Here is a 24,448-nt window from a genome sequence, read left to right as displayed (position 1 = left end):
ATATGAAACATCAAAATTTGTGAGATGTACCTAAGCAGTGCTTAGAGGCACATTTATAGGTTTAAATGCTTACATTAGAAAAGCAACAAGGGTGTAATATCAATTATTTAAGTTTCCAGCTTTAGAAACATGAAAGATGTGAGTAAATTATACTCAGAGTAAGTAGAGAAAGGAAATAATAAAGATAGGGGCAAGGGTCCCTAAGAAAAGAAAAGGAGCAGAGGTGGGTGAGTCAGCAAGCAGCAGCGGCAGCTGCATTGGTGGAGGCGGGGTGGGGCAGGCAGGTTCAGGCTTCGAGGGCAGCCTCTGCCAGGATCCTGATGGATGAATAACTGCATCATTCATGAGGCACTTGCACTCAGGGTGAAGAACACAGCTGCCAGAAACAAACAAGGAGAGTAGAATTAGTATTTGTATATTTTGATGGGGTCCTCTATCATATTTCAAATCCCAATGGAGACAAAGCAAGTGATGGTCAGTATTTCTTTGAAATTTTACAAGGAACTTCAGGCACATGGTGTTGCTGAATTGCTAAAGAGAGTGTATGGGAGTTTCTTGATAGATCCAGAATAAGTACACAATGTCTCTTTGTTCTACACAACCTTGAGTATCTGTCCACATCCAAGGATTCTATTGTGCATCAGGCCAGCATGTTGAAATGAAATTGTTTTGCCTCTGTCTTTGAGAAATACTTCCAGTTCCAAGAAGAAGGCAAGGAATGAGAGTGCAGGGCAGTTATTCATTATAGGGATGATGAGACCCTGTGTGTTGAGTCAAAAAAGGACAGGAACAGTATAGTCTTCAGCACAGTGTTTAAGGATGACGGTGATGTGATCATTGGGAAGGCAGTAGTTCAAAGAAGGATGCAGAGCCATCCCCACAACCCCACAGGTCCTCTTGGGCCACAGGGAGCATCCTCTGGAGCTGAAAGACACTGATGCTGCTGTGGGTGACAACACTGCTGTATTACTTAATGCTGTTCCATCACCTTACCAACTCCAGTGCTCCCAATAACACCATCCACCTGGTCCACACATTCCAGGACTACCTGCATCACCACATCAAGTGCTCTAAGTCCTATATTCACACACATATGTGGGCAGAAACATCCCACTCCTTTAAGGTGCTGAACAGTGCACATGCAGATGTCAAGAAGAAAGAAATGAAAACAATCACAGGGAAGATGTTTTCACCAACTAACTCTTGGGAACAGGAAGAGGAAGTGGCTGGCAACTGGAGGCTGGAACACTTGCTACTGGATAATCATAGCTTTTAATGTGCCACCCCTTCAGGTTCTTAAAGGAGTTTCCATTTTGGTCCATTTTGCACACGTTTAGAAAATAATCTTCATAAATGAGCTGTGCTTGCAAGAATTTTATCTAATGAACAACATGAACTAATAAGCAAAATATAGACACACAGAGAGCAGGCTGACAGCTTGGCAGGGGGTGGGGGCAGTGGTTAGGGGGCAGAGGGATGGAACAAAAAAGGGAAAAATCATGGACATGAACAACAGTGTGGTTATTGCAATGGGTGGTGTGGGGAAAGAATATAAGGGAGATAAATAGTATTGGAAAAATACAATTAAATAAATAAATGAAGGAATAAAAAATCCCACTTGATCAACTTATTTCCTTTTCTTTACCGTCCCTCCCTCACTCCCCCTTCCCTTCCATTCTCCTTCCAAGTGGCTTTGCTCTGCAATATGTTACTGGTAAAGAGTTTCAGGATAACACAGTCTTAACTTGTTTTCTGCTAAGTATTTGAATTCAACACTGCTGTATCTAAAATATGATTGGAGTCATCAATAAAGAAAATCTTTTTATATAAGAAGAAAGAAAGAAAGAAAGGAAGGAAGGAAGGAAGGAAGGAAGAAAGAAAGAAGAAGGGAAAAGAAATGAAACAGAACTGAAGCTTGGTTCTGTGCAAATATTAATGAAATTGATAAACCTTTTTTGTGATTGGTCAAGAAAGAGAAGGAAAGAGAGAGAGAGAACACAAATTACCAATATCTGAAACAAACGATGGATGTTAATAGGGATTCTCAGACCTTGAACAAATTTAAAAGAGCTATTATAAATAATTTTATGCCAATAAATTAATTTTTATTTTATCATTGTTTTTATTATATTTTATTGATTATGCTATTACAGTTGTCCTGATTTTTCCTCCTTTGTCCTCCTTCACCCAGCAAACCCCACTCTCTCAGGAAATGCCCTCACCATTGTTCATGTCCATGTGTCATGTGTTCTTTGGCTCCTCCATTTCCTATCCTGTACTTTACATCCCCATGGTTATTCTGTAACTACCTACTTGTACTTCTTAATCCCCTCACCTCTTAACCTATTCTGCCACACACCCCTCCCATCTGACAACCATCATAATGCTCTACATATCTATGATTCTGTTTCTGTTCTTCTTGTTTGTTTTTTAGATTCAGTTGTTGATAGATATATATTTATTACCATGTTACTGTTCATAGTTTTGATCTTATTTTTCTTAAAAAAGTCCCTTTATCATTTCATTTAATAATGGTTTGGTTTTGATGAGCTCCTTTAGTTTGCTTTGTTTTGTTTTGTTTTGTCTGGGAAGCTCTTTATCTACCCTTTGATCTAAATGATAGCTTTGTTGGGTAGAGCAATCTTGGCTGGAAGGCCCTGCTTTTCGTGACTTTGAATATTTCTTGCCAAACCCTTCTAGCCTGCAATTTATTTTGAGAAATTAGCTGACAATATTATGGGAACTCCCCTGTAGGTAACTAACTGCTTTTCTCTTGCTGCTTTTAAGATTCTCTCTTTATCTTTAAACTTTGGCATTTTAATTATAATGTGTCTTGGAGTGGGCCTCTTTGCATTCATATTATTTGGAACTCTCTCTGCTTCTTGGACTTGCCTGTCTATTTCCTTCACCAAGGAAATTGGGGAAGTTTCCTTTCACTATTTTTTCAGATAGATTTACAATTTCTTGCTCTTTTTTCCCCTCTTTTTGGCACCCCTATGATGCAAATGTTGGACTACTTGAAGTTATACCAAGGCTGCTTATACTATCCTCAGATTTTTGGATTCTTTTTTCTTTTCATTGTTCTGATTGGTTGTTTTTTGCTTCCTTATGTTCCAAATTATTGATTTGATTTTCCGTTTCATCCACCCTACTGTTGTTTACCTGTAAATTGTTATTTTAATTAGTGAATCCTTCATTTCTCACTGGGTCTTCTTTTGTTCCTGAGGTCCTAACTAAGTTCCTTGAGCACTCTTATAGCTGGTGTTTTGAACTCTGATAGATTGCCTATCTCCATTTCAGTTAGCTCTTTTTCTGAAGTTTTGATTTGTTCTTTCATCTGAGCCATGTTTCTTTGTTTCTTCATTCTGACAGCCTCCCTTTGTTTGTTTCTACATGTTTTGTAGAGCTGCTTTGACTCCATGTCTTGTTAGTGTGCCCTAACATAATAGGGGGTCTGTAGGGTCCAGCGGCACAGCCTCCCTTATCACCCAATCTGGGCACTGGAGCTCTGCCCTTTGTGAGGGTTCCATCCTCTTGTAGTTGAGCCCTGACTGTTGTTGGCAGGTCAGTGAGAGGGATTTACCCATGTCAGTCAGCTACAAGAAATGGCTGTGACTACTGACCCCACCCATTGCCCTCTGTGGAGTATCACCAGTGTAGGGGCAGGGGTGGTGCTTGACATGATCTGTATCTGACCACTGGGTGTGCAGGCCCTGGGATTTTCCAGGTGGTTCAGGGCAAGGTCAGCCCCCACATGTGTTTTTCCTGGGGCCACCCTGCCTGAGCTATAAAGCAATCTGAGATGGCTGCTACCTGGGGTGGGCTTGGAGATTCCCAGGTAAAGTCAAGCTATGAATATAGGCTGGCTGCTGCTGGTGCCTGGTCTGGGGCTCATGGAGGCCAGCTGTTGCTTGTCTGAGAGAATTTAGGAAGTTGTTTAAGCATGAGCTAATACCAATTATTCATAAGGAAAAGCATCTTGGGTGGGCTATTAACTTAGGTGGGGTGGAGTCTCAGGAGATCTCTAGGGTGAAAAAACAGTGTTAGCCAGGTTGAGGGAGTCTCAATTATGGTACCTGCTTGCCAGTTCTGTTGGGGAAGGTTCAGAAAAAGGACAATGGCCTGTGCTCACCTTGATGCCAGCCACTTTAGTTTCTCCCTGTATGCCACTGGTGACTTTCAAGCTGCCACTCTGGTGCTACAGCTCAGAGGGAGTGATTCTGGGTAGGTGAGTCTGTGTGTAGGTTTTTAAAGAGGAACTGCTTGAGGCTCCAGCAGATTCTTCTATCGATTCAATGACCACTGGTTTTTGCAGCCAGAAGTTGTGAGGACTTATATTCCTGGCACCGGCACCCTGGGCTGTGAAGTCTTGTATGGGTCTGGGACTCCTTGCTGCCTACATATCTGTCTCGAATTTTTATCCACCACATGTGGATGTTGCATGTCTTTACCCCTCCTACCAGTTTGGATGGATGTGGCTTCTTTAACGCTATAGCTGTCAGACTTTCATTCCACTCAATCTGATAGTTCTGAGTGATGGTTGTTCTATATTTTAGTTATAATTTTGATGTGGTTGTGGGAGGAGGTGAGCCATTTCTGCCTATGCCATCATCTTGACTGGAAGTCCACACTAATAAATTTAACTATTTAAATGAAATGAGTCTTCTAGTCAAGATGGAGGCATAAGTAAACACACTTCTCCTCACACAATTGCAACGAAAATTACAACTAGACTACAAAACAAATATCACCAGATTCTTCAGAAAATGGATCTGTATGGAAGTCCAACAACCAACAATTTAAAGAAGCCACAATCATCCAGATAGGCTATGCTTCTAAGAGAGGGAGTCAAAGTAGCTCTATCTAATACACAGAAACAAACACAGGGAGGCTGCCAAATTGAGGAGACAAAAAATATAACCCAAATGAAAGAACAAAACAAAACTTAAGAAAAAGAACTAAACAAAATGGAGATAAGCAACCTATCCTATGCAGAGTTCAAAATACTGGTTATCAGGAAGCTCAAAGAAGTCATTGGATACAGCAACAGCATAAAAAATACTGAGGAAGATATGAGGTTGCACTAAGTGAAATAAAGAAAAATCTACAGGGGACCAACAGTGGAGTGGATGGAACTGAGAATCAAATCAACAATTTAGAATGTAAGGGAGAAAAAAAATTCAATCAGAACTGCAAGAAGAAAAAGGAATTCAAAAAATGAGGATAGGATAAGGAGCCTTTGGGACATCTCCAAATGCACCAATATATGAATCATAGGGGTGCCAGAAGAAGAGGAAGACCAAGAAACTGAAAACTTATTTGAGAAAAACAATTAAAGAAAACGTCCCTAATTTGGTGAAAGAAACAGACATGTAAGTCCAGGAAGCACAGAGAGTCTCAAACAAGTTGGACTCAAAGTGGACCATACCTAGATACATCATAAATAATTAACCTAAGGTTAAAGATAAAGAGCGAATCTTAAAAGCATCAATAGAAAAGCTGATAGTTACCAACAAAGGAGTTCCCATGAGACTATTAGCTGATTTCTCAAAAGAAACTTTGCAGGCAAGAAGGGACTGACAAGAAGTATTCAAAGTGATGAAAAGCAAGGACCTACAACCTAGATTACTCTATTCAGGAAAGCTATCGTGTAGAATTGAAAGGCAGATAAAGTGCTTTCCAGACAAGTTAAAGCTAAAGGACTTCATCACCATGCCATTGTTACATAAAATGTTAAAGGTACTTATTTAAGAAAGAGAAAATCAAAACTATGAATATTAAAATGGCAACAAATTCACAACTATCAACAACCGAATCTAAAAAACAAATGAAGCAAACAAACAGAACAGGAACAGAATCATGGATGTGGAGATCATTTGGAGGGTTATTAGCTGAGAGGGGGAAGGGAAAGGATGGGGGAAAAGTTGCAGGGATTAAGATGTACAAATTGGGCCCTGGCTGGTGTACTTTAGTGGATTGAGTGCGGGCCTGTGAACCAAACAACCGTGGTTTGATTCCCAGTCAGGGCACATGCCTGGGTTGCAGGTCAGTTCCCAGCAGGGGACACACGAGAGGCAAACATACATTGATATTTCTCTCCCTCTTTCCTTCCCTTCCCCTCTAAAGTTAAATAAATAAAATCTTTAAAAAAAGATGTACAAATTGGTAGGTATAAGATAGGAAGATGTTTAGAACAGTATAGGAAATGGGGTAGCCATGAAACTTACATGCATGACCCATGGACATGAACTGTGGAGTGAGGGTTTGCTGGAGGGGATGGATGTACCAGCCAGAGCCAGGCAAGGGGGGAAAATGGAGACAACTATAATAGCATAATCAATAAAACATATTTAAAAAATAAATAAATGAAATGAACAGGTTCCTTGAAAAACACAACTCACCTAAACTGACTCAAGAAAAAAGAGAAAATCTAAATATTCTCATACTCATTAACTAAGTTGAATTTCTAATAATAATTTTTTAGAAATTTCCCACAAAGGAAACTTCAGGCCCAGATGGTCTCATTAGTAAATTTCATCAAACATTTTAGGAAAAATAGATGGAGTAGCAAAAACAGATTCTAGAAGAGCACATGGATAGGAAATACTTTTGCAGCTGTATTTGGAAATTACAAGCTGCCACAGTGACACTGAAACAGCCAAGATTTCTCACACAGGACACAGAAAGCAGACTGTTTTAAAAAATTGGACAGAATTAAAAAAAAAACTACTCATCAATAAACCCTATTAAGAAAATGAAAAGTCAACACCTAGACTGGAGGAAATATGTGCAATACACATATATGACAAAGAAATGGTATTCAAAATAGATAAAGGACTCTTGTAAATCAATAATAAAAAGGCAACCCAATAAAAAATAGGCAAAAAGACTTGAAGAGAAACTTTAGAAAACAAGATTTTCTGGTCAATAAACACAGGAGAAGATGGTCAACATTTTTAGTCATCAGGAAAATGCGAATTAAAACTGCAATAAGATATTGCTTCATACCCACTAGGATAGCTAAAGTTAAAAAGACTGCCCTGCCTGGGTGGGGCTCAGTCGGTTTGGAGCATAGTCCCATAGACCAAAAGGTTGAAGGTTCAATCCCCGGTGGGGTCACATATGGGAAAGCAACTGATTGACATTTCTCTCTCACATCTCTCTCTCTCTCTCTCTTCCCCCCTCCCCCTCTCCCTCTCTCTTTCCCTCTCTCTAAAAGCAATGAAAAAATGTCCTTGGGTGAGAATTTAAAAAGTGGCTATTTAAGAAAATTAAAAACACTAAAAACTCTAAGTGCTGTTTAGGGTGTGCAGTGATTGGACTTTCATATATTGCTGGTGGCCATGTAAAATAATACCACCATTTGAAAATTGTTTTTCAGTTTCTTATATAAAGATAAACATATACTTATCTTATTACCCAGGGTAGTAGGCAGAACAATACCCCTCTAAAGATGTCCTCATCCTAATCCTTGGAACCTGTGACTATATTACATTATATGGCAAAAGGGACTATGCAGATATGATTCAATTAAGGATTTTTCAATTGAGAAAATTTCCCAGATTATTCAGGTGAGCCCAGTGTAATCACAAAGGTCCTTAAAAGTGGAAGGGGGAGGCAGAAGAACCCAAAGAGATACAGTGTGAGAAGGACTGGTCCACTGTGGTAGGCTTGGAAGATGGAGGGAGGCGGCCATGAGCTGAGACATGTGGGCAGCTTCTAGAAGCTGAAAAAAGTATAGATATGAATTCACTCTTGCTATGGGCCAAACAATTCTATGATGAAGCCCTTACCTGCAATGTGATGGTATCTGGAGAAGGGGGTGGTTAGGGAGGTAGTTAGGTTTAGATGAGGCTGTAAAAGTGGGGCCCTCATGATGGGATTAGTGCGTCTGAAAGAAGAGACACGAGAGCCCCCCCGCCAGGACACAGGGCAAGAAGGTAGCTATCTGCGAGACGGGAAGAAAACCCCTCACCAGAACCTTACTGTGCTGACACCCGTATCTCAGACTTCCGGTCTCCAAAACCACGAGAAAATAAATTTCCATTGTTGAAGCCCCCAGCCTATGGTGTTTTGTCCCGGCCGCCGGCGCTGATGAAGGCACCCCCAGAGCCTCTGGGCAGGAAGGCTGTTCTCGACACACCTTTGTCTGAGCCCCATGGAACCTGCGTCTGACTTCTGACCTACAGACCCATAAAATTACATTACATTTGCCATGTTTTAAGCCACTAAGCCCTTACTAATTTGTTACAGCAGCAAGAGAAAACTAATACACCCCACAATTCCTACTCTACATATTTACCCAAGAGAAAGGAAAACAAAAAACCTACAAGAATTGTGATATGTGAATGTTCGTAACAGCTTTATTCACAGTAGTAAAAAACTAGAAATAACTCAAAATTTCCATCAATAGGGGAATGAATAAATTGTGGTATATTTGTATAATAAGAACCATTAAACAATTATGTAGGAATGAACTACTGATGTATGCAGAAACATGCATGAATCTCAAAGACGTTATGTTGAGTGAAATAAACCAGACACAAATGAATACATAATGCATGATTCCGTTCACATGGTGTTCAAGAAGCACAAACTAATTTCCGATGATAGAAATTAAAATACTCATTGCCCATGGGGGTTGGACGCGAGGGAATTTTCTGGGATGTTGCACAGTCTACATTTTAATTAGTGTGTTGGTTATATAGGAGTAAAAATTCATCCAAACCTTTTGTGTTATATGCCTAAGATCTTTGCATTTCACTGTACAAAAGTTTTCCTCAATTAAAAAAAAGGGAAGAACAAATATTGGGGGGCATCTCACACTCTCTGGCATACCTTTCATGTATCCTATATTTTTTCACACAACATAAAACACTCCCTTGTGCAATAATATTTGCCGCTGTAATCGGTGCATCTAAAAACCCCACTGTCTTAACACAAAAATGTTTCTCACTCACCTGAAGCCAAAAATGGATGCTCATGATCTTAGGCAGTTCTCCAAGCAGTGATTTAAGAATCCGTCCTGGCCTCCGCCATCTCCCTAGCATGCCTCCAAAGGCATTGCATTTGTCTGCGTCAAGCCAGCAGCAGGGTTAAAGCTAGAGACTGCACACGGGGGGTTTCAATGGGCCAAGCCTGGCAGGGGCGTTACTTCTGCTCTGCTCTGTTGGCTTGAATTTGATCACATAGCCACACCTAACTGTAAGGGGGGGCAGCTGGTACCTGTAGTCCAGCCAGGAGCTGTAGAAGATGAGGAAGAGGATTTGATAGTGTGTTAGCAGTCTCTATCACACCATATTATTGAAATCTCTCATTGGCTAACGTGTGATAAATATTTACTATTCGCGAGCAACTGTTCTAAGGGCTTTACAATCTTCAACAACTCTTTGAGGTACCTGCTAGTTTAATCCCTGTTTTACAAGTAAGGAACAGACGTATAGAGAAACTAAATTGTCCAAGTCACGCAGCACCTAAGAGGTGGAGCTTGGATTTGAACTCAGGCAGCCTGAGGTCAGAACAGGTGGGCATAACCATGACTTTATGATGCATCCATTTAAAGATTGCATAAAAATTTTAGATGAGCCAAATATTACTTAGCCATCTTTATACCGTTAGAGATTTAGATTATGTAGCAATTGGGGCTTTGGAAATAATGCATTCTTTAACATTTTCAAGGCCCTCTCCCTGCGTGTGGATTGATTCCTTAGAATTCATTCTTTTTTATTTTTTGAAGTTTGCTAAATTAGGCAGACAAGACTCTGCTTCCTCTCCGAATTATGTACTGCATACAAATGACCTCATTATTGACAAGACATTCATCATAGGATGTTAAATGTTTTGGTTCAACTCTCTCAGTTTGCAAATTATTCTCCACAGAATATTAATCTGCTTTGGTTGATATTTGGCCTTGAAGCCATTTGAGTAGACAATTTCCCACTTTACACAACAGAGTTATGAATTTTTCATTGGAAAAGATCACACTGCCTCGCTGCTCCAATCCTTTAGCTGATGGAGAAAGATAGTTCTAAAAATGTCAGGGCAAAAATAGAAACTTTAGAAATCGGATCACATTTTTTACTTACTAGAGGAGTTTGCTTTCAAAAAGAGTCTCTGAGAAATGCTGCAGTAAGTGAAAATTTAGCTTGTGAGCATTTAGCGCTGTTTAGTCAAGATGCAGAAAGGGAGCAAACTTCGAAGTGACAAATAAACCTCAGCTTTGGAAGTGATTTGGCTGTTACAAAATAAAAGTTAACATAGACTCCGTCCTAGTGAGCCTCCAACACCTTGCTCAGCACTTCACATCCTTCCCTCATGTAACCTTCGCAGCAAGCCCATGGTGAGTGCGTGTTAACGTCCGTGTCGGACAAATGAGGCAACTGAAGTGCATGGAGGTGAGACGCTGATGCATTACTTTTAAAGGCTGAAAGCACTGCCACCAAAACCGCTCATGGGGCCTCATTAACACCCTTTATATTTGTTTGGATTCTTTGTGTGTCGGGTGGTAAGAAATCTGACTTTTCTTAAACTCAGAGTGGGAAGGATGGGCTGCTAATACTGATTCATTGAGGACCTTTCAAGGAAGGCTGACTCCGCAGGAAGCCTACTGATGATGAGCTTGCATTCTCTGTCACTCCTCACTCTGTTTCAGAGCCCTCCCACCAGGTGTCTGGGATCCCTCCCTCCTTTCTTTTTTCCTTCCACAGCCTCTTCCTCATTGCTCTCAGGCCCAGCCTTCCTGCCTATGTCAATCCTTCCCTGGCAGTCAGGCCACAACCCTGTGGAATCTTCTGGACCTTTTCAGAAGGTAGAGACTGGCTTCCATCCTGCTCCATGTGGTTAAATGTGAAATTTCTTCCCAGATGCCAACACTTATCTCAAAGCCTCCTTTCCTTGGAACACAGGTATGTCACAGGGGTTGTCTATCCCCCTGATGACTGTCCTATAGTCTGAGGTACGACAGGAGACTGAGCTGTCACTCACAGGGGCTGATGGGAGAGGCAGGTTGCAGGGACAAGGAGCGATGGGTGCTTTCTGGTGCCTCTGTCTGGAGCTGGTGTGTCATGCACTGGCCGACGGCTTGGGGATAACCTCCTACATTCCAGGCTCTGTGGTCTCTGGTGGCCCCACGTGGATTGTGGCAGCTGCCTCTGGGGCAGGACACCCAAGCCCGGTGGGACATTAGGTCTTGGGTTGGCCTTGGCTGGGACACTGGGAGGCCCACAGGCTGACTTCCTTGGGAAACTCACAATCTCCTTAGAAAGGAAAGACATACGCATGCAGTCTTGCTCTCACACACCATAGTCACACACACAAAGCATAAATGATGCAAAGACATCCGGGCGCAGTGAAGAGCCTGCTGACTCAAATGCCGTAGTGACCTGATTCTGTTACAGTGGTAACTGGACAGACGCTGGGCCTGCTGGGCCTGACAACTTGGGAGGTTTCTCCAGACACAGCTTGCAATGGGCGGTTCTGGCTGCGTGGCCACCCAGACCCCACGGAAGTCTGTTTTGTCTCGCTGGCTGATGCATACTTCTCTGCTGGAGGTCGCGTGCCCTTTCTGGAGAACCCCAGGGGCCTCGCTGTGAGTCTCCCATGGGAGCTTGCCGCTAATCCCACAGGGCAACTTTCCCATCACTGAAACCTTTAGCACCGTAGTGTCTGCTGGGTTACATGGCTCAGGTGGCAGAGCTGCTTGCATCTCAGGTGACACAGGGCTGCTTGGAGACATTGGGGTGGGGGAGCCTGAATGGGGGTTTCCCCTTCCTTTTCAGGTGAAGCTCTGCAAACTCAATATGCTGTTAGAAGGAGAGAAATGGAGAGGGAAATGAAGCTGTTCTTTGCTGGATTATCTTGTTGGATCCTTTTATACACACTCACACATACACACATACCCCACACATATACACACACATATGCATGCACACACAATACATATATACACATACATGCACACACACACATATACAGAGTTTCTTTAGGGCATAATTAGAATCCCAGCCCCTCTACCTGCCTCGCTCTGTGATCCTGGACAAGCCACCTCACTTCTCTGAGCCTTGGCATCCCCCTCTAAAAACTGGGGTAATGTTGGAGCCCATAAGTGGGGGCCTGTGAGCAGTAAGAGAGGGAATGCCCACAAGCCCCTGGTGCACTGAAGCACAAAGTCAGCTGTTCTTAATGGCTGGCTGTCATTCTCCTTCCCCGTAGCCCTCTGACAAAAGATTCCCCATGCCAGCCCCCAGCACTCAGTAAATCTGTGCTGATACTGCGCTAGTGGGTGTTGATGAGTTCATACAACGTGTGGTTAGCATGTGTGCATTTTAATGGGCTCTTTTACAGTGATCCTAATGATGTGTGGATTGTCCGGGGACTCTGGGAGTTGTTCTCCCAGGTTGTAAACTCACTGCTGCCCTGTTGCACCTTCTTTCTCATCGGAGTCTCTAGCCTCTCTGCTCTCTCTGCACCCCGGCATCTGCCGGAAGCCGCCTCCTCACAGGCACTCAAAGCCCAGGACTGCAGGGTGTGTGTGGTTCGTGCACCACGCGTATGTGTGCTCCATGTGCATCGTTCATGTGTTGTGTACATGTGAGTCCTATATAGTTAAAATCCCAGAAGCAGGAAAACACCACGGATGGACCCTGCACAGGTGCTACTTCCTAACCCACCTCCGAGGGCTCTGAGCGCCCCCAAACTCAACAGCGGGCAGCACCTGTGCCCTGATCTTCGCATCTTGGTATCTCATCTAGGACTTTGGCTAAATGGGTGCTCAATACACTAGTACTTCTCTGTGCTGGGATGGTGTTTTCTGGGTAGTGCTACAGTGCTCTCTAGTGGATTTTCCCTGAACTTCTCCATGCTTGGAGTTAACGCTATTTTTGCAATCCAAAGCTCAGAAGTTTGTCCAAGCTTGGCCTCTGGTGCTGTAAGGTCATTCCTCCACCTTGCAGAGAGCACAGGTCAGTAGGAGCTGAGGCTGTGTGGGGACCAGGCTGAGGTCAGGCAGGGGAAGGGGCTGGTTTCAGGAGATCAGATATGAGCCTACATGATCCCAGAGACAGGGTAGCAGGGGACAGTCAGACCTCGAATTTTCTCTGCATTGTTCTCTTCTGCTCAGGCAGAAGTGGCTCCATACATGGCTTGACTCCCTTAATCAGGTGCAAGGGCATCTAAAACAAGATGACACATAAAGGTCAAAATTCCCAGACCAAGCCAATGCTTGCACACCCACACCCAATCTGCCAGCAAGTCTGGGATCCAGCAAGTTCTGGGTCCAAACCCATCCTCACTATCACACTGTTGCCTAAGCCACCATCAGCTCCTGCTGGAGTTGCCCCTGCAGGCTCGCAGTCCACACTCTGGGTTCTACCCTTACTCTCCTATAATCTGGAGCACTAAAACATTCATTTAAAATAAACCCGTTCACATTGCCGCTGCCATTTAACAATGTTTTCTATGTCCCCCATTTCACTTGAAATAAAATCCAAACCCCTTCCTGTGTCCCCCAAGACCCTGCAGGTGGAGCGAAGGAAAGATGCCACTCTGAAGGATGGGACCGGGACCAGGTGACAGAGCTGCGGAGCAGGAGGCTTCCCTTCCAAGGAAGAGAGAACTTCCTGATAATCAGGCTGCCCAGGCTGTCTGCTCAGTGAGGGCGAGCACAGTGCAGAGCTGCTGCAGAGCTTGGCTGGAGACCAGAGGAGGGGGTCTCCCTGTGGCCTGCCTGCACCAGAATTCAGTGTCTGTAGCAATAAGAAACGAGAGGAGGAAGTTCCCACTTTGTTGGCAGCAGAGAGAAAAACAAACAGAATCTAAACAAAGGCGGTAGCTCTTTAGGAAGCATCAGCCTCTACTTCTTATGAGACTCTTCCAGTGAGGAGCCCTTTCTGTCCACACTTCACGCAGGAAGGCGAAGTGTGTCTGCCTCCCTGAAATGTGCTCTTCTCCGTCTCAGTTCTTCCCTCTTGCAGAGTACTAAGCACCCTTCTAAAAGCATGCCAGAGCCCTGGCTAGTGTGGCTCAGTGGATGGAGTGCCAACCTGAGAACCGAAAGGTCACCAGTTTGATTCTCAGTCAGGGCATGTGCCTGGGAGGTTTCCAGCTGGGGGCGTGCGAGGCAACCGGTCTCTATCTCTCACACATTGCTGTTTCTCTCTAAAAGTAAATAAATGAAGGGGGGGAAAAGCATGTCAGAGATAGATTGTGTTGCATGTTGGGGGCATAAAGATGGAAGGTTCAAGTTCTTGGCGAGGTGGGGGAGCAGGGCTGGCTAGTGGTTCCAGCACCACCAGGGCTTCTCTTGGACTGGATAGGTAAGTGGGAGGAGCAGAGCGCACAGGAACTGGAGTGCGTGAGACCCCAAGCCTGGCTGGGTGTCAGCGCCACCTAAGGAGCCATGTGGCTGTGGTGTCCAGAGATTCCCAGGGCCAGGCCGAGGCTTTGGTGGTTTTGGTAGGTCCCCAAGTGGTGCTAAGGTCACTAAGGTTGCGGACCCCTGGCCTAGCTGGGAAGAGCTTTGTGTCTGAGACACCTGGATTTGAATCCCAGCTTTGCCATTTGACAGCTGTGTGACTGTGGCATCTGTAGCTCTAGTCTTGTGAGTGAGCAGGAGGAGGAACAGGAAGGAGGGGACACGGAGAGATTGGTTGAGCAGTGTGCCCAGCCAGAGAACACCAGGGCAGGGGCATGGTGTCTTTGCAAATTGCCACATTACACAGACCCAGCTGTACCCCAGGCCACAGGTACAGGTGTGGATACCCACTCAGCCCAGTTTCCATTTCTGGAGAACCTGTTGCTGGGGCTACTGCAGAGGGAGGCAAGATAGTGCATTTATGTAGGGAACACTGTAAATCTTTATAAAACATTATGAAAGGATTTTCACAGCCACCTATGCAGTTGGTATTCAGTATCCCCACTATGGAGAAGGAAATCGGTACAATGAGGGATAGACTGTTGGGTTAAGGCAACTGAAATGAGGTCCTGGGCTGGAATTGGAAAGCAGCCCTGTCTCAGTCGAAAACCTCGAGTGGTCTTGCTTACCTACCATCCAGCTTGAGAAATAAAAGGTTACAGACAGAGCTGAAGTCTCTGGATTCCCCTCCTGATCCCCTTACCTCTCCCCGCCACAGTCCTGAATTTGGTGCTTATCATTTTCACTCATGTTTTTATGCCTTTACCATATGTGCAAGGATTTAGAAATGGCGCCTCGTACCCGATTCCACGCGCAGAGCCTCAGACGGGCAGCATGGGAGAAGCCAAGTCCTCCGGCAGCTTCCTCTCTCGGAGTTGTTTTCAGCAGTTGTCCTCACTGACACACACATCTCCACTTTATGTGCTATCACTTTTTATTTTCAATTTATTTTTGTTGAGATGTAATCGACACACAACATGGTGTTAGTTTTATGGGTGCCCCATAACGCTTTGATGCATGTACATATTAATCATATGTGAAATGATTACAGTAAGTTTGCTTAACATCCATCACCAAACATAGTTCTAATTTTTTCTTGTGATGGGAGCTATTAAGATGCACTCTTTTAGCAACTTTCAAATAACCTATTAGCACTGTTAGCTATAGTCATCATACTGTACATTACATTCCCAGGGTTATTTATCTCATAACGAGAAGTTTGTACCTTTGATCACCTTCACTCACATCACCCACCCTCCCACTCCCTGCCTCTGGTAACAGCCAATTTTTTTCTCTGTATCTGTGAGTTCAGGTTGTTTTGTTTTGTTTTTTAGATTCCACATATAAGTTAGATCATAAGGTATTTGTCTGTGTCTGACTCCTTTCACTTAGCTTAATGCCTTCGAAGTCCATCCATGTTGTTGCAAATGGTAAGATTCCCTCTTTGTGTGGCTGAGTGATATTCAGCTGTACACACGCACCACATTTTCTTTATCCATTCATCTGTCAGTGGACAATCGGGTTGTTTCCGTGTCGTGGCTATAGTAAAAATGCGGCCATGAACACGGGGGCGTAGATAGCATTTTGAGACTGTGATTAAGTTTCCTTCAGAGAAATACCCGGCAGTGGAGTTGCTGGGTCATACGGTAGTTCTACTGTTAATTTTTTGACATAGCTCCACACTGCTTTCCACAGTGGCTGCACCAGTCGACATTCCCACCCACAGGGCACGAGGTCTCTTTGCTGCCACATCCCCACCAGCACCTGTCAGTGCGGGTCTTTTTGATGACAGCCACTCTAACAGGTGTGAGGTGATAACTCGTCCCGGTTCTGGTTTGCGTTTCCCTGATGATTAGCGACACCGCATGCTTTTTCATGTACCTGTTGGCCGGCCATCTGTGTGTCTTCTTTGAAAAAAGGTCTTTTCAGATCCTCTGCCCATTTTTTAATGGGATTGTTTATTTTTATCACCACTTTTTAAAATCCATTGCCCTGTGGATGGACCTTCAGGTTGCTGTCATTTGTCACTGTTGTAGACATTGTCGCTACGAACAGCTTTGTTCAGGTGCCCTTCTGCACACACGTAAGAGTTTCACAAGGGCGTACACCCAAGACTAGAATCTCTGGGCCGAGGGCACCACTCTTTAAACTCATTGTGCGTGTCCCCTGTGTCAGCAGAGAGCCAGAGTCTCTGTTGCTTCATGTCCCCACCTACACTCAGTATTTCCAGCTCTCACTGTACAGCCTACCTCCTTACTCAGCGCTCAATAGCCCCTTGTGGTAAAAAACAAAAAACAATGGAAGAACAGTCAGATAGGGGATGTACCTAGAGTATGCTCTTGGCTGTTAGGTCCTCAGAAAATTCGGGTGGAGGTCGCTATGGCAAGCTGTGCCCGTCTTCATTCAGAACGCCGAGCCGTGAAGCACTGAGCAGGAGACATGGAGCACACCAGGGACGTGGACTGGCTGGCGGGCGCCTCCACCGCCGACATCTGCTGCAAGGCGTGACCCTGTCGTCCTGACCTTTTGTTTAAGGGAATCCGAGGGGAGCCCAAACTGCTAGGTTCGTCCAAGGTTGTCCCAGTTCGTGCCAGTTGTCCCGGCAAAATTACTAAAGGCTCCTCCTTGGACTCTTTAAAGTGTTCAGGTTTGAAAGATAAATTATATGGCCATGCTAGATATAAAAGTAGATTAATTTCCTTTCCAGAGCATTTGGATTTCTAATATTCTGCCTTGGCTGGTGTGGATGTGATCGAAGGCTGGACAGCCGGTCATGAGGGGAGGGCAGCAACTGTGGTTACAATGGCAAGATTTAGGGTGGAGGCGGGAGCCCCCGGAACCTTTCAGACAGGGAGCCAAGCACAGCTCAGAAGCCCTTTCCCTGTGGTTTCACCGTGGGGTTCTGGTCATGCTTCTTGGTCACTGCCCACGGGAGAGCCAGCTCTGCGGCAGGTGGTGCCGGGGAGCCTGGCGGGTGTTCCCCCTCCCGGCCTCCTCGAGATCAGAATCCGTTCCAGGCCACCAGACAGTGCTCCCCGCCAGCCCTTTCACAAAACAGTTCCTGGATATGTGCTTCGAGAGTTGTGGCCAAGCTCTGGTGACAACACCTCCTGGAATAACAAAGGGATCCTTTGTGGGCAGCGGCTCCGGTTAACAGCTTGTGGATGGCTGGACTCCCTCTGGCACTTTCTTCTCTAGACAGGCCCCCTCCCCGCTCCCATCTATTCACTTCAAGACAATCTGGGATCCTACACAGATAATTGGGCCATTTCATCAACCTGAAGAGGTAGGTCAGGGCGGCCTTCCAACACGAAAACTTCCGGAGGAAATGGCGGGGCACCACGGGAGATCTGTGGTGGGAGGCGGCCGGTGGCTCCCTTCTAACATTGTGCCACCTCCCGAGGGAAGGCCTTCAGCTCTGCAGCCTGCTCATGTGACAAAGGCTTATCCTTAGAAGTCGGTCCACAAAGGATTTCCAACTTGGCAGCCTCGCCTTTTACTTTAAAGACTAGACCCATTGAGGATCACTCCCACCAGGGGCATTTCACGAACCCTCTGGGGGTCACCACTCCCATGAAGTCTTTGTGGAGCTGCCACCCACCCGATCCCAGAGAGAAGTGACCGTCTTGCTTTTGTGCTTCCTTCATTATCCGTTGTGTGTGCTGTGACAGGCACATGTATGCCTGTCACAGCACAATTACCCCTCAGAGATGAGGACAGGACCTTACTTATTCACGCACTGGGCACTCACTAACACTTTGTTAAAGGCAGACATGAGTCGATCCTTCACCTGGAGGCAGTTCGTCCCCGACGCAGGCTGGACCCAGGAACCCAGTGATGTGGCAAGCCTCTTGTTGCCTTCTGCCTGTCTTCTCTGCCTTGTTTTCCATTATGCGGGCGGACTGTGCCCGAGTTTGGGGAGGATGGCCACCGGGAAGCCCCCAGTCACAGCATTTCGGCTCTGGGGACTGAGGGCAGCAGCACGGTCTCCCCCTAGACCCTTGGTCATTCCTGGGGCCGTGGTGTGGGGTCCACTGGCTGGAGGGTCCACTAGAATCAAATGACTGGGCTGGGAAAAAAGCAGTTTCCCAAACTGGGGGTTGAGGTGAGCCTGAAGGGGTAGAAATAGCAGAGCAATAACACCGAAGCTTGAGGAATTCCCAGGAAGACAGGTTCAGAGCTGGAGACCAGCACCGATCCTGTCGGAGGGAGGACTCTGGCACCTCAAATAGCCGCAGGCCGAGGAGGTTGGCTTGGCGAGCTTCTAGAAGGACTGTCCTGTCCACAAGAACAGTGAGTAGTTACACCTGCAGACTCTGGACATCGTCAACCGTAAGCTGATGTTTATTGAGGACCTACTAAATGCCGGACACTGTGCAGGCCTGGAGACGGGGAGTGGTCACCTGTCAGCAAGTCAGACATAGTCCCTGCCCTGATGTGGCTCTCCATCTACTGGAAGCCCATGGTCTGTTGAATGGCCTCACCGAGCCTCACTTCCCGGCAGTCTTTGGTTCCAGGATGACTAGGTGAGCGGTGGGCCGACATCATCCCAGTAGCTAACGTTCCTCGACCTGATGGCTGCATTTATCCTGGCAATAGGACTATGATACAGATTTTAGGATTTAGGAAGAGAAACAGGCTCTAACTTAAGAAGGGAAGGAAGGAAGGAAGGAAGGAAGGAAAGAAGGAAGGAAGGAAGGAAGGAAGGAAGGAAGGAAGGAAGGAAGGAAGGAAGGAAGGAAGGAAGGAAGGCGAAATCCACAAAGCTAAAGGAAAAGATAGCCCAGCTTTGGGATGGATTGGGATAGGACCAGGGCTTGCCGTGGCTGGGCATGGACATTCTGTCTCAAGGGCAGGGCTCCTCTGGCTCAGCAGCAGCTACGTTCAGTCCCTGTGACTTCTCCCGACTCCAGTCTCAGGAGAAGGCTCCGACCACCCTGACCTGTGCCAGTGCCCACCCCTGTGATCAGGAGCAGCCTCTGTGATTAGCAATGCTACCATGTGGAGATGAGGAGAGCAAGGTCACCCAAAGGAAATGTGAGAAGGAGGAAACTGTATTGGAGGTGGCAGAAACAGTAGCTCTGTTGTTGTTTTATCTCCATTTTCTATTACCCAGGTGTTGTTTACCTCCGCTTCCCAGGTAGGAAACCGAGGCTTAGAGAGGTTTTATGGCTTGGTCAAGGTCACTCTGACGGTGCAGCAGGACTTAAACCCAATGTGCTTGATGCAGAGCCCACACTCTTTGTCTCTATTCCAGGGATGGGTGACTGGCAGGGGCACCTCACTCAATCACAAACAGTAATTTAACAGAAGAACAAAGTGGATAAGAGCTTGGGAACTGGTTAGAGGCAACTGCAATGAAGCAGGCAGGACAGGAAGGACTAACTGATACTGAGGCAGCACCTCAGACGGAGAGGAGGGTGTGGATGACTGGAGACCGTGAAAACGAGTGGTCAGTAACTAAACTCTGTCACCAGTGATAACCAGGAGGGTGAATGAAGGAAGGAGAGGAGTCTATGCGGACACTCGGGTGTCTGGTGTGGGCACCTGGAGGAGGGCAGTCCTTCCTGAGATGCAGACTGGAAGGAGGAAGTGGCGGGGTTGGGAGTGATAGGGAGACGGCTGTAATTTGGGACATCTTGGATTTGGAGATGCCTGAAGGACACCCAAACAGGAATAGCCAGGAGCCAATGGACAGATGGGGTTGGGGGCATCATGGGAAAGAGTCAAGGGCGGAGCTGGTTCCCCCAGGGCACTGTGTCCTATGAGACTGACAGAGGCCTGAGGGTCAAGCCTGGGGATCACAACATTTCAGGGCAGGCCAGAACACTTTCTGGGTTCTGCGATTTTGTGAGAAAATTTCAGGAAGGGTGTCTCATTTATCACTGTTCCTCTTCCTGCCCCGCCCCCTCTCCCCTCCCTGCCTTACCCAGGTAACTCAGTCTTGACCTTTCAGTGGCCGTGGCATTTCCTGAGCAGAGCCTCACAGGCCTCCCGAACCTGCTTTATAGCATCGCACATTTCTTCTGCATGATTACAGTCTAATAATTTAATCTCACCTGTAAAGCTTTTTCGGACTAGACCAGAAGGTCCGTGAAGGCAGGGATCATGCCTGTCTTGCTCAGTGTATCCCTGTGGGAGGTGGAGAACATGCCCCTCCTGGCCCTTTTCCTTGCTTCCCCCACCCCCTAGACTTCCAAGGATGCTGATTTACTTGGCCAGTTTCCAGGGCACAGACAGGGACAGGGTCACAGTAGTTACAACTCACCTACACTCCTGTGGCCCTTCTTCAGCATTCTTCCCCTGGGCTTTCTGGGGGCCAGCAAGTCCTCCTCTCCTGGTGTTCCACATGGATCAGAGCGCTGGGAAGGGCTCCTCATTTGGTCCAGTAGCTCCTGGGAAGGCCCAGTGGGGTGCGAGGCTGAGGAGGTGCTCATCCCCACCTGACCCCAACTACCACTCAGAGAGGCCTGCCTTGGGGAAATCCTTCCCCCCCCCCCCAGCTAATAATAAACTGGCACTTGTGGTTTCTCCTTTATTTTCATCCTCACAGCCTGGGAACTTTAGGGAAAGAGGGATGACCGCAGGCCAAGATTTGGCCATTTGTGGGTTCTCTAGTCAAATTCCATCTACTGGCCCTTTCACCCTCATGTATCCTTGCTCAGTGAATGAAGGAAAGGAGAGAGGAGAAAATGCACAAACCAGAGCTGGCTTCTATGCTATGGTCACAAACACTGATGAAGATTTGTGCTTGGGAGGACCTGCCTTAGGGCGTTTGAATGTGATGCACACCCTGGGCCTTTGCTCTTGTATGTAAACTGTGTGCCAGGCGATGGTGATGCTACAACACCTCCCGGGCTTCATCCTGATGCGCTTTGAAAAGCCCGTGTGAGTCTCCAGCCAACAGTGGGGTAAACATCCACAATGAGCCCAGGTTGGAAGGTCTGAAGGGCCTGTTTTGGTATTTGGCATTTTCTTGGTCCATGAGTAGCCTTCAGATATAATTTAAAAGGTCTCTCAAACTGCCTGCACTCTGCATTCACAGCAACTCTACAAGCTGGGCGTCACATCTCCTTATTCTGTGAAAGAGGACACTAAACTCAGAGAGATTCTGTCTTTTAGCAGAGCATCCAGCACTAGTAATAATAGTTAACATTAACTTATAATAATAAATGGCATTACCATTTATTGAAGACCTACTGTGTGCTGGGTGCTCCATTCAGGCTTTTACATATTTCCCTCATTTAATCCGGACAACTGTCCATTGAGGTTGGTGTCCTTATTTTACAGATGAGGAAATGACGAATCAGACGAAGAGACTTGATGAAGGTCACAGTGCTAGTGAGAGGTGGGGTCAGGTTTCTAACCCTGTCAGCCCGACCCCAAAGCCCTTCTTTCTTTCACTGTGCTGTTTCCCTCCAGCTGGGAGCTGGAGGGGGGCAGCACAGATGCTGAGTGGCAGTAGGCACCCAGACAGTCCCGACAAAGTGCATTATGAGAAGGAAAAAGGTGTTGGGTGTGACCCCAGTGTGGTAGCTTCAGAAGTCAGGGAGGAGAAAATGCCTGTCTTGTACTGTGCTTGCTGGAACGCTGGGGCAGATCAGGTGCCATGTCTGGCTGGGCTGGGAAAGATGCCCAGGATGGAACTGGCCAGAGCCAGTACCTGGGCAGATGCTGGGAGGATAAGTGAGGGAGGTGGGGCAGGGCATCCCAATGAACCTTCCTTTCTTGAAACCTGCAGCAAGGCCTGGCAAAGGCCTGTAGCTATTCAGAGGCAAGGAGAGCCCCTCCCATGAACCCTCGTGGTCCTGAGTAGGCATCTCTAGGGATTCTTGCACATCAGGTGGGTGTGAAGAAGAGGAGAAGTGTGAGACTAAAAGGCATTGTTTTGAAAAGCAAATGAGACTGCCCTGGCTGGAGTGGCTCAGCTGGCTGAGCATCATCGGGCAGAGCGAAGGGTTCACCAGTTCCATTCCCGGCCTTCTGTCTCACATCAGTGCATCTCTCTCTTCCTCCCTTCCCATATCTCTTAAAAAAAAAAAAGCATATGTAACTGACTCCTCCTGTGCTTGAACCTAAACACCCAAAGGAGGCTTCCTGTCCCCTTGGGCCAGACTGCCGATTCTTTAATTGGGTGGGTGGAGCCCTCTGCCATGCTGACTTTGCTGGGGTCTCCCGAATGTCTTTCCAACACAGAGTTTATGATCTAGTGTTTCTCCCTACTGGCTCCCAACTTTAGACCCACCTGGGGAGCTTTAAAAACTCATCAGTGCCCAGGCTCTGTTGCAGACCAGGATCCCAGGTAGGGGGCTAGCCTTCAGTTTTAAAAACTCCGAGGTGATTCCAGTGTGTGTCCAGGGCTGAGGACCCCTGCTGCTCAGCCTTTCCCTCTGCCATCAATCCTGGCCGGTACCTCTTCGTGTCCAGGCCTCAGCCTGGTCTCAGCTCAGTGTCTGCCTCCTTGGGGGCCTTTGGTGACCCCTGTCCTGGGGTTCCCCCTCCGAGGGCAGGGCGTGCCTGTCCATGCCTGTGCCCCAGAGCACACAGTACCTGTTCAATAAATGGGCTGAGATGTCGAGCATCGAGTTAAAGCCTGTCACCCTCAAAATTTCCCTTAGTCCTTGATATTTCCTCCTTCCTAATTAAACACGAGAGCTCCAGTCTTTCCCGTTTTTAAACTTTCCCCTAGTGTCCATGGACGTCGGCCTTTAATTAGCACTTCTGGATCCCTGTGGGTCCTCGCTGTCCTCCTGAGCAGGGGGCTGGCCCTCTGTTCCTGCAAACATTAGTGTTTCCCCAAATAGCTCCTGGAAAAGGAGGCTCTGGCTTCTCCACCAGAAAAGAGGCTGTGCAAACGAGCTTTCTGCGCAGGCAGGCTCAAAGGTGAGGGAAGCGCCCTCTCTCTGGGAGATGTTTAAAGCATTTCTGCTTAGATCACAGAGAGGTGCAGTCAATACAAGTCCATTTCGTCCTTCACCCTTCCTCAGGGGAAGCTGAACTGAGCTCTTGGTGCACAGGGCACGGGCTGCAGAGTAGATTGAGGAGAATGAAGGGGATGCTGCAGGTAGGATGGGGAGAAGATGAAGGGGAAAAGTGGCCAACAGGCCTTTAATTGTGTTTGGAAGAGCTAAGAGCCCAGAACTGGCCCAGACATCCCAAGGCAATTTCCAAAAGCAACTGTGGAGGAAGAAGCCGGCACCTTTCTCCCCTCCTTTGAATGGGTGGCTTGGAAGTAGGAGGAGCAGCCAGGAATCCTCAGGGCACCCTTATCCCACCAACTGCCTGGGGACTGGAGGGAAGCCAGGCTGCCAGCCTCCTGGGCTTGGGAATGTGCCCCAGTGGAAGCAGAAGGAAGCTGCAGTCCCACCCCTGCCCCATCACGGAGAGGAGGTGCTGACACCAGTGCCCAGGCCAGGGGGCGGGGGCTGGGGAGGTGGATCCAGGGGAGAGAAATGGCTGCTGCCAAAGCTCTGGCTGTGGACAACGAGTCTTTGTTGGATTTCTAGCTCCACTGACTTTTCTTCTCTGAGGTTAGTTTCCTCACCTGAGAATGAGGGCTTTGTTGGACCAGGTGCCAAAGGTTGCTTCCAGCCTTGCCTTTGGGGACCGGTGAGAACACAGGGGAAGCGGAGAGAGAGGAAAGTGCAGGAGAGGCTGTGCTTTAATAGAGGGACAGGACCTCAGCCCTGTGTCTGGGGGGTTTGGTGTGTCTGTAGGCATCTTGAGGCTCCAGGCTGGGGGCCTAACCCATAAAGGAGGAGTGGAAAGACTCCCTACATTTTGATGACATCAGATGAGGAAACTGAGGCCCAAGGAGCTTTAAAAGACTCACACGAGGTCACGTGGGTAGCAGGCAAGAGACCTTTGTCCACTCTAGGGAGGGAGGGTCAGTGCAATTCCATGTGCCAACTCCGATAGGTAGATAGGACAGTTGGCAGTGTCACACTGAGGAGAGTCCATGACCCATGAGCAACGCTGGCCACAGCCTTGGGAAGAGGCAGTAACAGCATGGATGCCACAGATTCGCTGTACTTACTG

General features: G+C 46.9%; 1 pseudogene; it reads left to right on the top strand.

Annotated features, from left to right (window-relative positions):
* The first annotated feature begins 423 nt into the window (after nucleotides 1-423).
* LOC119056437 (actin-related protein 2/3 complex subunit 2-like) overlaps nucleotides 424-24,448 on the top strand; it is a 27,954-nt pseudogene continuing 3,929 nt past the window's right edge.

This window comes from Artibeus jamaicensis, unplaced genomic scaffold (assembly GCF_021234435.1).
Source record: "Artibeus jamaicensis isolate MK-2021 breed Jamaican fruit bat unplaced genomic scaffold, CSHL_Jam_final scaffold_474, whole genome shotgun sequence".
NCBI lineage: Eukaryota > Metazoa > Chordata > Mammalia > Chiroptera > Phyllostomidae > Artibeus > Artibeus jamaicensis.
Note: the sequence above shows the minus strand (reverse complement) of the source record. Positions and strands in the feature narration are given on the sequence as shown.